Genomic DNA, 15,127 nt, shown 5'->3' with positions numbered 1-15,127 from the left:
GCATCCTCTGTTGGCTCTGGAATTAGGGCACGGCCACTGCCAAGTCTTGTTAATTATCCTGGGGACAGGAATCATTACAACATATAGGAGAAATGTTCTTGGCAACAAGCAGGCCTTCTCCCTGCTGGTAACAACATCATGGAGGCAGGAAGCTTTGGAGGCTTCAAGATTTTTTTTTTTTTATGTAAGCTATCTATGTTGCTTTTGTTCAGGGATGACACAGTTCCTAAAATTGGGGGAGAGGGTACATAGGTGATGGACAGAGGATTGCTCAGGGCCAGTGGGATGGCTCCATAGGTAAAGGACTTGCTTAAGAGCCTGGTGACTTGAGTTTGATCACTGTAGCTCACAGGGTGGAAGCATTCTGACTGCTGCACAGGCGCAATCACATGCATGCACAAGCATACATACATAATAAATGCGTGTAAAATACTTTTAAAAGATTGCTAAGCACACATAGCCACATAGTGTTGAAACACATGGCTCACATCCATAAGACATTAAGCATATTTTCCTTCAAAGGCTGTAGCAATCATGGGCTTAACTTTCTGACCCTTGCTGGTAGGACCCTAAGGCTGGAAGAGAACCCAAGGGCACCTCTTCTTTCGTGCCTCCTACCTTCTGACAAGGCTGTGGGCGGGCCACAATACAAACTTCACCTGATTCTATCAGTCAAGGCAGCTGATTCTATAGGTGTGACTGTTAGTAACACACAATTGCTCTGGGATGTCCAAACAGGCAAAAAAACAGCAGCCAGCAGTAGAGGTCAAAGCTCCTGGTCAGACACCCCCACTTAGACTCTTCATTTCCAAGGTGTAACATGATGGGTCCTGTTTGTTGGGGTTTCTCTCCCGCCTGGTACCCCACAGCCAGCAAGCCCCAAAGAAAATCACACAGAGATCTCTATAAGTTATAAAGCTGATTGGCCCATTAGGTCAGGCTACTCATTAGCTCTTGTAGCTTATATTAACCCATTATTCTGATCTATGTTAGCCATGTGGCTCAGTATCTTTTTCAGTGGGGCAGATCACATCCTGCTTCTTCAGAGTCTGGGCAGGACTGGGAGGAATCAATTTCCTCCTTCCAAGAATTCTCCTGTTCTCATTGCATCATTTCTACTTCCTGTCTGGTTTTCCCACCTATATTTCCTGCCAGCCAGTCAGTGTTTATTTAAAACATGATTGACCGAATACGAACAATTCTCCTGCACCACCAAGGTAACTCATGACTTTGACATTATGGTTCTTTCCTTTGCATAGGTAAAACGGCATAGCCAGAACCAAATCATATACTCATGTCTTCTCAACCTGCAGTTTGACACTGCCTTCAAACCATGCCACCCATGCTGAACCTGGACCATGGAACACCAGGACAACTGGTCAGTATCCCACTGACCACTGAGTAGGTAAAGTCACTGTCTGGCAGCCTCAGCTCCAGAAGAATAACAAAAGAGAAGCTTTCGCTTCCCCAACCCTGGTGACAGGGATAAATTCCAGAAGGAGGATGGACCTCAGTTAGTGTGGATAATCTCCATTAGACTCTGGTATATGGGAAATATATAGATACACATCCTCCGTCATTAAAATAACCCCATTTTTCTAAGCTGCTAATAGGATTATTCCAAATGTTTAAAGCGAAATCCCAAAGCCTGTTATTGGTTTGCCAAATAACTCTTTTTTTTTTATTTTAATCTTTCTATGGATGTCAGTTCTGAGTAAGGCGAACAAATGGGCACAGGTTTTTCTGCTTTGTTGGTCACTTAGCATCTAAGGATTTCTTGGGTCCAGTCTGTCTCAACCACTTCATCTCCCAGGATGTGAGCCCTTGCCTATCACCCCTTCCTCCCCTGCCTATACCTCTAATTGCCAGGACCATCTTTGTGCCCTCCTTGAGCCATGACGTAACACAGAATGCTTTAGTGGTTAGCTCGGTGAACTGTCAGAGGACACCAATACAGACGCAGTCATGCTTAGCACTTCCTGAGTGGCCAGCCTGGGCGGGAGGAGCTGGCAGTTGTCTAAAGGATGCCCTGCAAGTGTTCTGCAGTCATCCCGACTTGCTGTACTTTCTCATCATTTAGATTTCAAGGAACCTGAGGGCTGCGTTAGTTCTTTGCGGTTGCTGCTGTGATAAAACACTGTGACAAAGGCAACGGTAAGGAAGACAAAGTTTATCTCGACTCACAGGTCTGGGTTACAGGCCTCTGTGATGGGGCCGCTGCGGTGGAAGGGGCTGGGAAGAGCTAGTCACACTGCGTGTGGTAAGGAAGCCCAGACAGGGAGACAGATGGGCACTGGTCCTCAGCCAGCTTTCTCCATTTTATACAGTCTAGGATTCCCCTGCCCAGGAAATGGCCCTGCTCTCAATTAAGATGAGTTATCCTACATGAATTAATGTGATCAAGATAACCCCCACAGGCATTCCCCGAGGCCGTCTGCCAGGTGATCCTATATCCTGTCAGGCTGACAATTATGGTGGCTCATTACAATTCCACCCCTGTCAACTTGATGCCCAAACACTGCTTTTAAGCCATAACTGGCCTTGAGACAGGTTCTTTGGTCCTCCCTCCCACCCTTCCTCCATCCCACCTTCTCTCCCTCTCCCCTTTCCCGCCATTCCTTCTTTTTATTTTAATGTGGGGGAGAGTGAGATAGGGCCCCACTATGTTACCTCAAGCTAGTGAACTTCTTGGTTCAGTTTCACTACGAGATTATAACCATGTGCCACCATGCCCTGCTTGCGTCTTTACTCGGTCTGCAATACCAGAACACCTTAGGTTTGTATACGCAACCTGTGTCCAACTGATTGATTAGGAGACAAGTATCAGAGTCGGGGGTCAGCTTCGGCACATAGAATTGCCCTCTGTGCTTGTGGTCATAAATCCAATTAAGCAGTACGGGGCTTGCTTCTGAGTGAGACGCAGAGGGAAGTCAAAGCCAGAGCGACCGAACACCTGTCAACAGAGTTTACAAGGTGTTTATGGATGTCATTCATGAAATGGAAAGCGGAGAGTGCTTCCAGATCAATAAATCACTTCTGCACAACACCTCTCCCTCCCCTCACTGTCGCTGTGAAGCTCCTTTCTTCTCATTCTCCACCCTCTTCTTCACCTACATGCCCCAGAGTGATCCCAATGCAGTTTAACTACTGTCCCCTGGGTAAACACTTTTCCTGGCCACTCCCTGCACTCTCTACAACTACGGCAGGTCACTTAGAAGCTGTCCCGTCTAAGTCCCAGTTTCCACAGCGTGTTCAGTTCCCCTCTGCTCTTCAACCATAAGTAATTCTTGTTTGTGTCTTAAACCTCTAGTGTCAAGAGCGTGCGGAGAGGTCACCGAGCACATGCTATATGCATTATGGATATTTGAGATATGAAAGACTTGATAAATAAATAACGGGTCCAGATCAGTAATTTTCATATTTCTTTCCAAGCTGGCCCTGTCCCCATGTGCCGCTCTTCCATACGCTTGGACTCCAAACGCAAAGTGCTTAAACTGCTCCTTATCCTTCTACCTGCTGGGACTCAAGTTTTGTAACTAATGACAGGGAATTAGTGTAATTATAGAATTCCATTTATTTTTAGCCTTATGGCCTAGCATGCTCAATGGATACACATGCTGTTTGTGTGTGTCTGTATACAAGCCCAAGCTTAACACGCTGGCATGTTACATAGGTGGATGGGTAAAACCCTCTCGGATTGTGTTTGGTTATTTGAGGTATGTGAGGAAGAGTTGACACTGTGGTAAAGGAGGCAATTAGTATAATAGAGTCATTAAATCGGCAATGAAGGAAAAGCACTGTTCCACATTCCCCCGCAGTGATCAGGCTGTCCTAAAGAGGGACACAGGCAGTGATACTAAAAGAAATTGAACACACTCTACCTCGTTTTGTAGTTCCCTCGGGTGTGGGTTGCAGCAGAATGTGCATCTAGGGAGGAATCTCGGCGTGTGTCTGCTCCACTAAGATGCCTGCATTCTTGAAGCCAAGTGATTCAGAGGGCGGGAAGAACGGGTAGACACGCTTGAAGTGGAATAGAAAGGTACAAGTCCCACCAGCATGGATGTGAAAAAAAAAAGATCACTCAATGAAAATGGGCAGCTCAAGGAATGTTGTCGGAAGAGGTCTTCAGAAGAAACTGAAAAATTAATTTTCCATAACAAAAGGTATGACCAAAGACTTTATCTTCTATTTACCATCACACATGAAGTCCCTCACTCTCCCAGCATCTGGTCAGCAAGTCTCCTCTCCCTCATTCATCTTCTTCCTCATTATTACAATGGACATCCTATCCATTCATGACTCAAGGGAAAAGAAATTAAGCCATCCTTAATTCCTCCTGTTCTCTCATCCTCATCAACTGAGAAATTGCAAATCCATAGACTCCTTCAGCCGGACTCCCTGAACGCGCCAGGTCATTGGCTTCACCTGGCCGCTCCTGTCCCATTGACTGGCTGGAACTACCACCGATCCCTACTCCTCCCTGAACCTTCCCTGGCCACTCTATCTAAAATACAGCTCTCCCATAATTCTCTCCCCCGGTGTTGCTGTTGTGTGTTCCGTAGATGCTCTGCAGCTAGCAATCCTTGAATCTGTGGCTGTTTTTTTAACCTCTACATCCCCACCAGAATGTAGACACCGGGCGAAAGGGTGCTCTGTGGCGCTGTTTTCTTCAGTGTTATCTCCAGAGGCCAATGCCATATCATTTGCTGTGAAGAGACACCATGACCACAGCAACTCTTATAAAATATAACCTTTAATTTGGGATGGCGTGCTTACAATTCAGAGGTTCAGTCCATTATCATCATGGCAGGTGTACAAGCAGACATGTTGCTGGCTACATCTTGATCAGAAAAGCAACAGGAAGTGGCTGTGACACTGAGTGAAACTTAAGCAAAAGAGACCTCAAAGCCTGCCTCCATAGTGACACACTCCCCTATATATATATAGACAAGGCCACACCTACTTCCACAAGGCCACACCTCCCAATAGTACCACTTTCTATGAGCTTATGGGGGCCAAAGACATTCAAACTACCACAGACACATTAAAGAATTCGGGTGAGTTGATAAATAAATGAATGGATAGATAAAATGCAAAAATGATATAACTATAAAGAAGTGTGCTTTATGACTTGGAGGAGAAATAACATGTTCTTGACAAGTTCTAATTTATCAAATGTATAAGACTCATTTATAGCTGGCAGCGTCTATTTGTACCCATCTGCAGTACAGTGATTAATGCCAAGTTACTTAGAAGCAGTCGACTCCCTTAAGAAGGTAGAATCCCTGTTTAAATTTAATAGAGGTGGCCTGGATAATAGGGAGCTTGACTGCATTATCTCAAAATGTTCATTCTTTTTTTTTTCACAGTCAAAAATCTTTTCAAAACAATTGTAGGATTCCCAATAAGAAAGATTTTGCTCCATATTTTGGCTTTATTAAAACTGTAAAAAACTGTGAGCTTTTCCTTCAGCTAATTCTAAACAGAGAATATGCTTCACATAGGAGATGAATATGGCTTGTGGGTCCCTTTGTGTGGTCATGGTAACCCATCATTGTCCCAGATGTACCTATGAACAATGGATTGGAATTCCATGTTATCAGGTCTTCCAGGTGATGATGATTTGTATTGTGTCTACCTGGTGTTTCCCTTTGCTATTCAGAATATAATTGAAAAGAAAGTGCACCTTAATTTCATGTAAGTAATCTAAAACACTGATTCCATGGGAGGAGAAGACAGATTGTGTTCACTGTTGATTCACTTGTCAGCACACAGCACAGCAACTGGTACATTGTATTTTTTTGTTTCCTTTCTAGAAAGGAAATAGGATATACTATAATACAACATTGCCATTCACTCCTTCCTCCCTTTCCCTCTAAATCCTCTCTTATACCCTTCATTGCTCCCTTACAAATACATGGCCTTTTTTATTCATTAATAATTGACATATATGTGTGTGATATATACATGCATATAGGTATTCATATAGATATAGACATGAATATGGATATAAATATAGATATAAAATCATGCTAAATCTATACAATGTTACTTGTATGTATGTTTAATAGGGCTGTATTTTTTTTGTGGATGCTGAAGAGTAGCTAGATGTGAAAAATGGCCATACATCCTCACCTCTTCTCCCTAGTCCAGTCTGCCCTGAACTCAAAGTGGGCACTTGCAAATAAACACCTGTCGATTTTTTTCAGCAGGGTTCTGCAAATTCACAATTTCCCTGTGACTTCATTTCCTCTAGTTGAGCTCTTTCTGGGATCTATTTTCCAGCAGCGCGAGGGACTACTTGATTTATCTGCTGGCAGTTTTGTTTTTTTCATAAAACAGCTTAAACAAACCAGGGGGCCTTGAGCCTCAAAGGATCACTTAGTACCCATCTCACAAGGATGTCTCCTAGGTCTGAGCCCTGCAGACTCCTGCAGCATCTTCAAGGAAAGAAACCGCCCATGTCAGCTCCCCATGGCACTTCCAGAGCTAACACCTTAAGAGTTACCCCCATTACCTCTTCTGCTCTCAGATCCCTCAGATGAGCTGGGATTAAGAATGTCAAACTTGGCCTTTTGTTAATCCTCAATGCAGAAGGCAGCAGAATTAAATTTGAAGAAAAACAGTTAAAAAAGCAAAGAGGCTCTGACGCAGAATGAGGAGCCGGCAATTCCTCCATGCAGGGAACATGCATTCCCTTCCAAACCCTTTACATCCAGTGGCTTGATATTTTCCTCGTGTTTGCACGCTACTTCCAGGCTGCAGGACAAAGGAAACGGAGGGTTCCTGGACGATTTCCCCCACAGAGAATCCCTCAGCAGGGGAATGACTCCATATTTTCAGCTCTGCCTTTGTGCTCAGCTATCTTGGCTCAGACTCTAGTTCTACCAGTTATAAACTGTGGGATCACAAACCAGACATATGACCTCTGTGGATTTGTTTCTTCCTCTAAAGAGATATTGCTCAAGGGATCTTTCTCACAGAGTTGTTACATGTAACCTCAAACGTTTCCTGCAAATACATAGTAGCTGCTTACTAAAACCTATCCATGCCTCTGCCACCGTCATCTTCATGACCGCTGTCCCTGATGTCCTTGCCTCTATAACACCATAAATTAACCCCTTGGGGTGGAGACACGCCCACTGCCTTCCCCTCTACACTTTAACACAGTATCTTGGCAGCCAGCTCCTGGATAAGAACACCAGCTCTTGTGTTCCAGATTGCCCAGCCCACCTTCCTCACCTTCCTCTTGCTCACTGCTTCCCATTCTAATGGTTCCAGTTCCCACTATGTCAGTGCAGGTGAGCCCCTGTGTCCTCTCAGCTTTCACACTCATCTCTAAGTCCTGACTTAGCCCTTTCTAACGGCCTCATTTGTGTCCCCTCAGAGGTATTCTTGATCTCTCTATATGCATATAGAAGTCTGTGTCGCTATCTACAGGAAGTTTTCTCCAAATATCAGCTCAGCTCCCCTACTCGGGACATCTCTGACTCCTCACGGCCGTCCGTCTTCCTTTAGAGGACCAGCTAATCGGATCTCCTTCCTCGGGATTTGTATAGAATGCCCATCTGGAGAGCAAACAAGTCTTCTTTCTGTCTGCGTGGTGTGGCGGAAATCATTAAATTTCCGGGTCCCAATATATCACATAGAAAACGGAACACATCGCCTATACTTTGAATGGTAATTTAGATAAGCTATCGGAGAAGTCGTGCAGCACAGGGCTAGGTTCAGTTCAGAGAATTAAAACAATGCAGTTGCCTTTGTCGTTAGTACATTGTTCCATGCTCTATGCAGCATGGGAAAGAGAAGCTTGCTATACACCCTTAACCATATGGCGATTAGTGCCCCACGGTGAATGTCTGGGAGTGCACAAATCTTTTTCTGTCTAAGTTAGTGTTGACCTAGCGCTGATATTGTGATGTGGTGGTGGTATGTCAGCCAGTGTCTGCCTGTCTGTCCCCTGTGGTGTCTGTGTGGGGGGGGGTGCAGTGTGCCACCATGCCTTGCAAGCATGTTGCTTTCAACAAGGACATCCTTTTGCTATGAAAGCAGCTTACTCAGAGGCCCATGGTGCAGTTTGTCTAAATGACGAAGCCCGTCATTTCTCCACATAAAGAAACTCATTTCCTACCTTTGTAAGAAGGGGAAAATACTCAGAATTGCATTCCCGTCATATGTACTAAGTTCTGATAGTGCAAACCATTACTGCATAAGTAAGTCCAGCGCTTAACCCACACGAGGATGCAGCAGACCTTCGGCCTCTGACACCTTGATGTTGGAAGTTAAATTTAAAATCTCTAGAATGTTTTAACTGTTTGCTTTACATGTAAGAATAAGCCTACTAGATAGCTTGCCAAACTTGTATATATGTGTATGTACACACACACACACACACAGAGGGAGGGAGAGAGAGAGAGAGAGAGAGAGAGAGAGAGAGAGAGAGAGAGATCACAAATTTGCATAGGCGTTCATACCCTGTCTGTGAAGTTTCAAAGCTACAAGAGAAGAGGCAGGCTGTGGTCACAGACATCTATTCTCACATACCTAGTAAATAATTCTGGCCTTCCTGCCACAAACAGGAGTCTGTGGTCACAACGTATTTGTTGGCATTTGACTCCATGTACCTTATGACTCTCCAAAGCCAAGCTTACATACGCCCAGCAAGGGAAGAGAGAGGTCTCAGAAGAGAAAATAATACCCCAGTGGGAGGACCAACACGGCTTTCCAAACACGGCCTGTGTGAGCCCTCAGATGTCTGTGAACCAAGGCTAGGCTGGTATTGCCAGACTGTGGTTTCTGGTTTGCTGGGAAAGTCCACTTGAAGCTGGAGCCAGCCCATCACCTTCTGTTGTGTTGATTTCTTTTTTTTTCTTTAAATTATATTAAATAGACATTTTTTTTATTTTTATCTCCAAATTGTTCATATAAACAAACACACACACATTTAAAAAAATAAAATTAGATCACATAATATGTATAATAATATCTTGTATGGACAATCCAAATTTTTCTTTTTTATTGCTTTATAAATAATACCATTCAAAATTTCCACCTCCTCCCATTTCCCTCCCAGTCCCCCCACTCACTCTTCCCTCTCACCCTCTGGTCCTAAGAGAAGGCAGGGTAACCTGCCATGTGGGAAGTCCAAGGTCCTTCCCCCTCCATCCAGGCCTAAGAAACAGACTAGGATCCCACAAAGCCAGTACATGTCGTAGAATCAAAACCCAGTGCCATTATCACTGACTCCTCAGTCAGTCCTCATGGTCAGCCACATTCAGAGAGTCCGGTCTGATCACAAGCTCGTTCAGTCCCAGTCCAGCTGGCCTTGGTGAGTTCCCATTAGATCAGTCCCACCGTCTCAGCGAGTGGACGCACCCCTCACAGCCCTGACTTCCTTGCTCATGTTGAGCAAGTTAACTGCCCTGGTGTTGTCATCCGGCAGCGCCAGCTCTAGGACGCAGGGCCCAGCCTCAGCCCTCCAGGCCAGGGGTCACAGACTGATATCAAGCTGCTGAGAAAGGGGCAGGCCATACTTAGGACCGTTTCTACTCCAGACATTCTCATTTCCAAGGGAGTGTGGTAAATTCTACTAAGTAGAAATCCCATCGCTTTCACCAGGTGGATAGCCCTGTGAAGGTACTGACTATCTTCTTACCAGGCCTTGCTTCACAAGGAGAGGGAGATTACAAGGGCCCGTACACCACACGGCAGGAATCTCTCAGAACCTAGCTTGAGATGTCTCCCATCAAGCCCTCCGTTCTCAATTTATTCGCTTGATTTCACCTCTGATCCTTAGGAAAAATTCAAGTTAAACACTCCCGACTCACTTACTACTATGGTATTCCAGGAACTCTCCTCGTCTCCCGTCTCTCTCTCTCTTTTTCCCCCACTTCTACTCACGCACTCTTCTCACTCTGTCAGAGTCCCTAGGGCCCTATTCAACTTCTAAGAACACACAAAAGAAAGCATTGCCCACTGAAGCTCTTCCAGATTCCTACGCTAACTCTAATTCTGTCACCGTACGACATGACTTGAACGGGTGCGGCACGGGTGTCCCTCTGCCATAGCCCATTTGAGCTGCTATGAAAACAAACCTCAGCCCAAGTCTGTCATCAATATATGCTTATTGCTCACAGTTCTGGAAGCTGGGAAGCCTAAGGCACAGGTACTGGCTGATCTGGTGTCTGCTGAGGGCTGTTCTCTGTGTGTGATATGGGGAACCACTCTCCACACCCTCCCTAGTGAATGAAGGGGCTCTGGGAGGCTCCCATGATGGAAGCAGCAAGCAGCTCTCTTCGACGCCTTTAGGATAGAATGCCTTTTACTTCCTCTGTGACAATTTCATATATGCCCCCTTCAGCTCTCACGAAAGTGATACTCTCATGACTTAATCACCTCCCCAAACACCCCCATCTCAATATCATACTAGGGTACTGTGTTCCAACAGACACTTCAAGGGGCACCAATGTTTAAGCCACAGAAAACTGGTAAAAGAAAATCCAAGTTACTGGTTGAGAAAGTAGACCTGGAATAAGACTTCCTGTATTCAAACTCTGACTTCAGCACTTCCTAGCACGTGACTCCACTGTCTGCTTTCCCATAAGTAAGGTATGGCCATGACTATACCCACATAAAACCCACCTTCTAGAAGTTCAGGGCCTAAGTCGAGAGTACAAAGGACAACCTATGCAAGAATATCAAGTCACTGCAAAGCAAAATACAACAAATTATTTAATAAGGAATACCCTCTCAAACTACATGCAGTTTTGTAATGAGTTTGGAGCACCATGCTTGAGTTCAGAGTTCTTAAACTTTATGGGTTTCCCCTGTGTTCTAATGTGCATGGAACACAGCCCAGGCTTCTGTCTACAGCTCACCCGTCTTCTCTCCCAATCCTAGTCACACATCATATCACACGCTCACAGTCCCGCCCACCTGTAACTCTCTTCATGAGCCACACAGATGGACAGTTTGTGCACAAGATGTCTGACACGGTGCTGCAGGCACCATCCATACAGGATAGAAGGGTAAGGATCCCACTCAGAACCTGGGTTGGGCTTGGGATGCTAGGGAAAGGAATTCCTTGGTTCCAGGAGGCTGGTGAAATACCCCATTTGCCTCAGGGAGGAGCTCCTTGCTCCCACTGATGTCCTCACAACTGTAGAGGGTCAAAATAGACTTGCCCAGACAAGGTGTGTAGGTGCAAGCCACCATGGTCTAAGGACAACAGTAACCAGACCCATAGGGTGGCAGTATGAAATAAGTGAGAAAATGCATGTCAGGTGCACAAGCAAAGGGTTGGTGTAGGACAGTGTCTTTTTGTAGCATAGGCTAACATTCAGTGTTTCCAGATCTCCGGGAGTTGAGAAATGGAGAAACGCCACTTGTGCTAGCATCTGGCAACAGATCAAATTCTTCATTTGTGTGCCCACGATTCCTAGCATCTTCTCAAGCCTGAAAGTAAACAGAGAAGAAAATGAGCAGACAAGTTGTTGTGTTTTCAAATCAGTTTCCACAGGCAAAGATGACGTGTTCTAAGCCATGCGAGTCAAATTAAAAATCCTTTCATATGCCCCTGCTTCTAATGGAGTCTGCCTGATCTAACCACTGAAAAGAGACAGGGACAAAACATGCATCTCACCATGTCTGACACCACAGACACCATCATCCTTCGGCCTGTGCTCACTCCCTGTCTCCTTGACTCCCTCACTCTGTTTGGGAGACATCATTAATTACAGAATAAATCAAGAATACACGCTAATCTGGGGGATCCTGTCTTTGAAATGCTCCTTTCTGCATTCCCAGTTTGCAGAGAGCTGTGCAGAGAAGGCAAAGGCATCCTCAGCTAGCAGACTTTGTCTTCCTTAGAATTTAGGTGTGATCTATATTCAAATGACAGTTTAATGAGCCTTTTCCTATTTCCAGAAACCTTATCACATCATTAAAGCGTAGAAATGAATAATACATCTAGCAGTTGGATAAAGCTGAACTTGAGACCTGATGCGTCTTCGGGGGGGGGGGCTAGGGTGGGGTGAAGCAGTGGCAGAATTTAAGGGCCCTTGAGATAAGGAGAAGGGGTTAAATGAAGTGGGCAGGAAGGGCTCTTCTTATTCCAATGTATCAACATAGGTAAATGTCGCTAGTATTTTTCAAAGTCTTAAAGTGCCATTCCTATTTCTCTTTGGGCATGGACTAGGATTTTGGAAATGACCTGCCAACCATTATGCTGAGAATGAAGTTTGTCTGTCATAACTTCACATGAAGACAGGGCAAGCTGTTGCCATGGAATCCACCCCATTCTATCTTCTAAGGGTGGAAGAATTCTGGGGTCACAATTTCTGTTGTCTTCAAGAAACTGTATATCCTTGCATTGAATGCCTTGACCTATCTGGACCATAGCTTTCCCATCTACTAAAGAAAAATAGAAAGCATGCCTATTTAGATGAACTTAGAAAAGATCCAAGGAGGCAACCTAGACAGTGTTTTTAGTATAATCTAATAATGGACTTCATCCCCCACCTAGCCTTCCACCAAGACCACTTCCATCCACAGATCTCCAGCCCTTTCACCTTCTAAAGCTATTATTATATTCCAAAGCCTGGTGGAGATGTTCTCACTATCCTCCGTGATCCTCTGGTCAGGTCATGTGCTTCCTTCTGCTGACATCCCTGTACACATTGGCATGCTTTTGTGACCACGTTAACACTTTGCTGAGGTGTTGTGGTCCCTTGAAATATGTTGGCTGAATGAGTCCAGATTAATTTTCTTTTTCTTCCTGGTATTTAAGAATACAGAGGTGACAGCACATGCCCAGGTGACGCTGAGACTCTTCACAATGAAGACAGGTGCACAATGGTGACACATGGATCCTCTGTATCCAGAGAAAAGCATTCTGAGAAGTGGAGCTGGGATGTCTCTCATTCAAATTTCTATTAGCCCTTGCTCAAAATAGACAGGGGTGGGGAAAGGTATATTACCTTCCCGTTTCACCAGCCCTGGAGAAAGGATCTTTGAGTCGTTAATCTGGAAGGCATCAGGGTCTCCTCCGCTTCTACACATACACACACGGGGTGAAGGAGAATCTCTCTGGTCTACTCCATCACTTTTCTCTCATTTTTCTCCTCCACATTTCCTATGCCACTCTCCCAGGAGCCTACACTTAATCTCCCCAAACCCATCTTATTATTTCTCTTAACTGGCTATCATCTATTTCCCTAATGAATAAAGCTAACAATGTCATTCTTCCTTTTTGTAATGTTTCTTCCTAGGAGAAGGAGTGCACAGTTATAGGGTGCCAGTTAGGGAACACCCCCACTCTGGTGCAGCTCCTATCCAGCCTGGCTCCCTCTTTCCCATAGCAGTTTTGGTCTGAGATAAAACTTCAGTGTCGCTGTGTCCCTGCAACCAGAGCTCCTTCCAATGCATGAATCAGACCATGGCTCTCTTCGGCTTCAACCCTCATTAGCTCTCAGTGGAGGATTGTCTGGCAGGTCCACTACATCTGGTCTATGCCTTGAGTCTTCTTTTCTGAAATCGACCTTGTGAAACTGTAAACACAAAGTCATTCACAGGACAGGTATTTGTAACAGCATCAAACTGAAAAGTCTGAATTGACCAGTGAATAAATTCTGTGATAGCCACACAGGGTAATACTGCATAATAATGGTAATAGATTTTCCATGTATAACAATCTCAATGGGACTCATAAATATAGTTCTGAGGGGAAAGAGCCAAGCACCAAATTGTTGACACATATGTTTGAAAGAGCTGATTTCATTTGTGTGAGGAAGAAAAACAAGTGAGGCAGGGCGGTGTCACCCTGAGGAGGTTAGTAACCTAGAATAAGGCTGCACCTGAATAATTTGACCCTCATCCAGAAACAGTCCAAGTCTTTCCCTCTGACACCGCTGAATGGGAGCTTACTCAGAAAGTAAGTTGTCGTTTTGTGTGTGTGTGTGTGTGTGTGTTTTATCTCTCTCAAATTTGGATACTGAATGTCCCCTGAAAACTTCTGTGCTAAAATGCTTCGTCTCTGGTCTATAGTTCTAATGAGAAATGGTGGAACATGGAGCAGGTAGCACCAAGTGTAAGGAGGTTAGGATACATTCTCTTGGAGGAATCCCAGCCCCTCACCCCATTCTCTCTCTCTCTCTCTCTCTCTCTCTCTCTCTCTCTCTCTCTCTCTCCTTCTTGGCTGACCTAAGATAAGCTGCATCTCTGCCAGGATGTACTACCCTGAGTCAGGAAACCTCAAGATAAACCTCCAAAACTGTGAACCAAAAGGAATCTTGCCTCCTTTTGTTTCTTGGTATTTCATCAATAGCAAGAAAACAAGGATCTCATGGAGAGATCATTCTGATCAGTTGCCTGGTGCTCTTGTGAAGAAGGAGAGAGTGTTAAGACACACAAGTAAACATGGAGCACAGATGGACATGTGGATTGGAGCAATATATTTGCCAAGCAGAACACTGCCAAGGACTGATAGGAACCACGAGATGGAAAGAGGGAGCTGGGAACCCGAGAGCCTCCAGTGGAACTAGCCCTACCAGAACCTTGACTGTAGATATCTGGCCTCCAGAATGCAAAGGGTAAATTTCTGTTTCTTTTCCTATTTGTTATGTGAGCTATAATAAACAAATAATGGCTATTAAGATGCAAGTAAAGTTCTGGATTTTTTCTTTCTATGTAAGTAAGTGTGTTAAACTTATGAAAGCATATGATTTTACAAAAGTAAGTATGCATACATACATATGTGTGTACTATATATACACACATACATAAGTGTGTGTTAAATATCTTTGTACCATATTCGAAATAAGTTTCATTTAATCATAGAACAGAAGTCAGAACATGATAGTTCACTGCATAGTAACGAAGGATTTTGCCCTCAAACTGTCCCTACAAAGGCCTTCATTTCACATTGCCCATGTAATGTGTCTTTGGGGCTCAACTATGTCTCTGCTTCATGCCAGCCTCATGAACCAGATCAAGTTGTAATTCCTATATGAAAACGTTCCAGAACTCTCAAGGCAGATAAGTGAGACAGCAGAAGTGTCTTTCTCTAATTATATTACTTTTATTTTGGCCACTCGCTTGCACATTTATTTTGGGTACTAGGTGCGAATTC

Source organism: Alexandromys fortis, unplaced genomic scaffold (genome assembly GCF_014885135.2).
Source record: "Alexandromys fortis isolate MF-2015 unplaced genomic scaffold, M_Fortis_MF-2015_v1.1 scaffold_168, whole genome shotgun sequence".
Taxonomy (NCBI): domain Eukaryota; kingdom Metazoa; phylum Chordata; class Mammalia; order Rodentia; family Cricetidae; genus Alexandromys; species Alexandromys fortis.
This window is presented reverse-complemented; position numbering follows the sequence as displayed.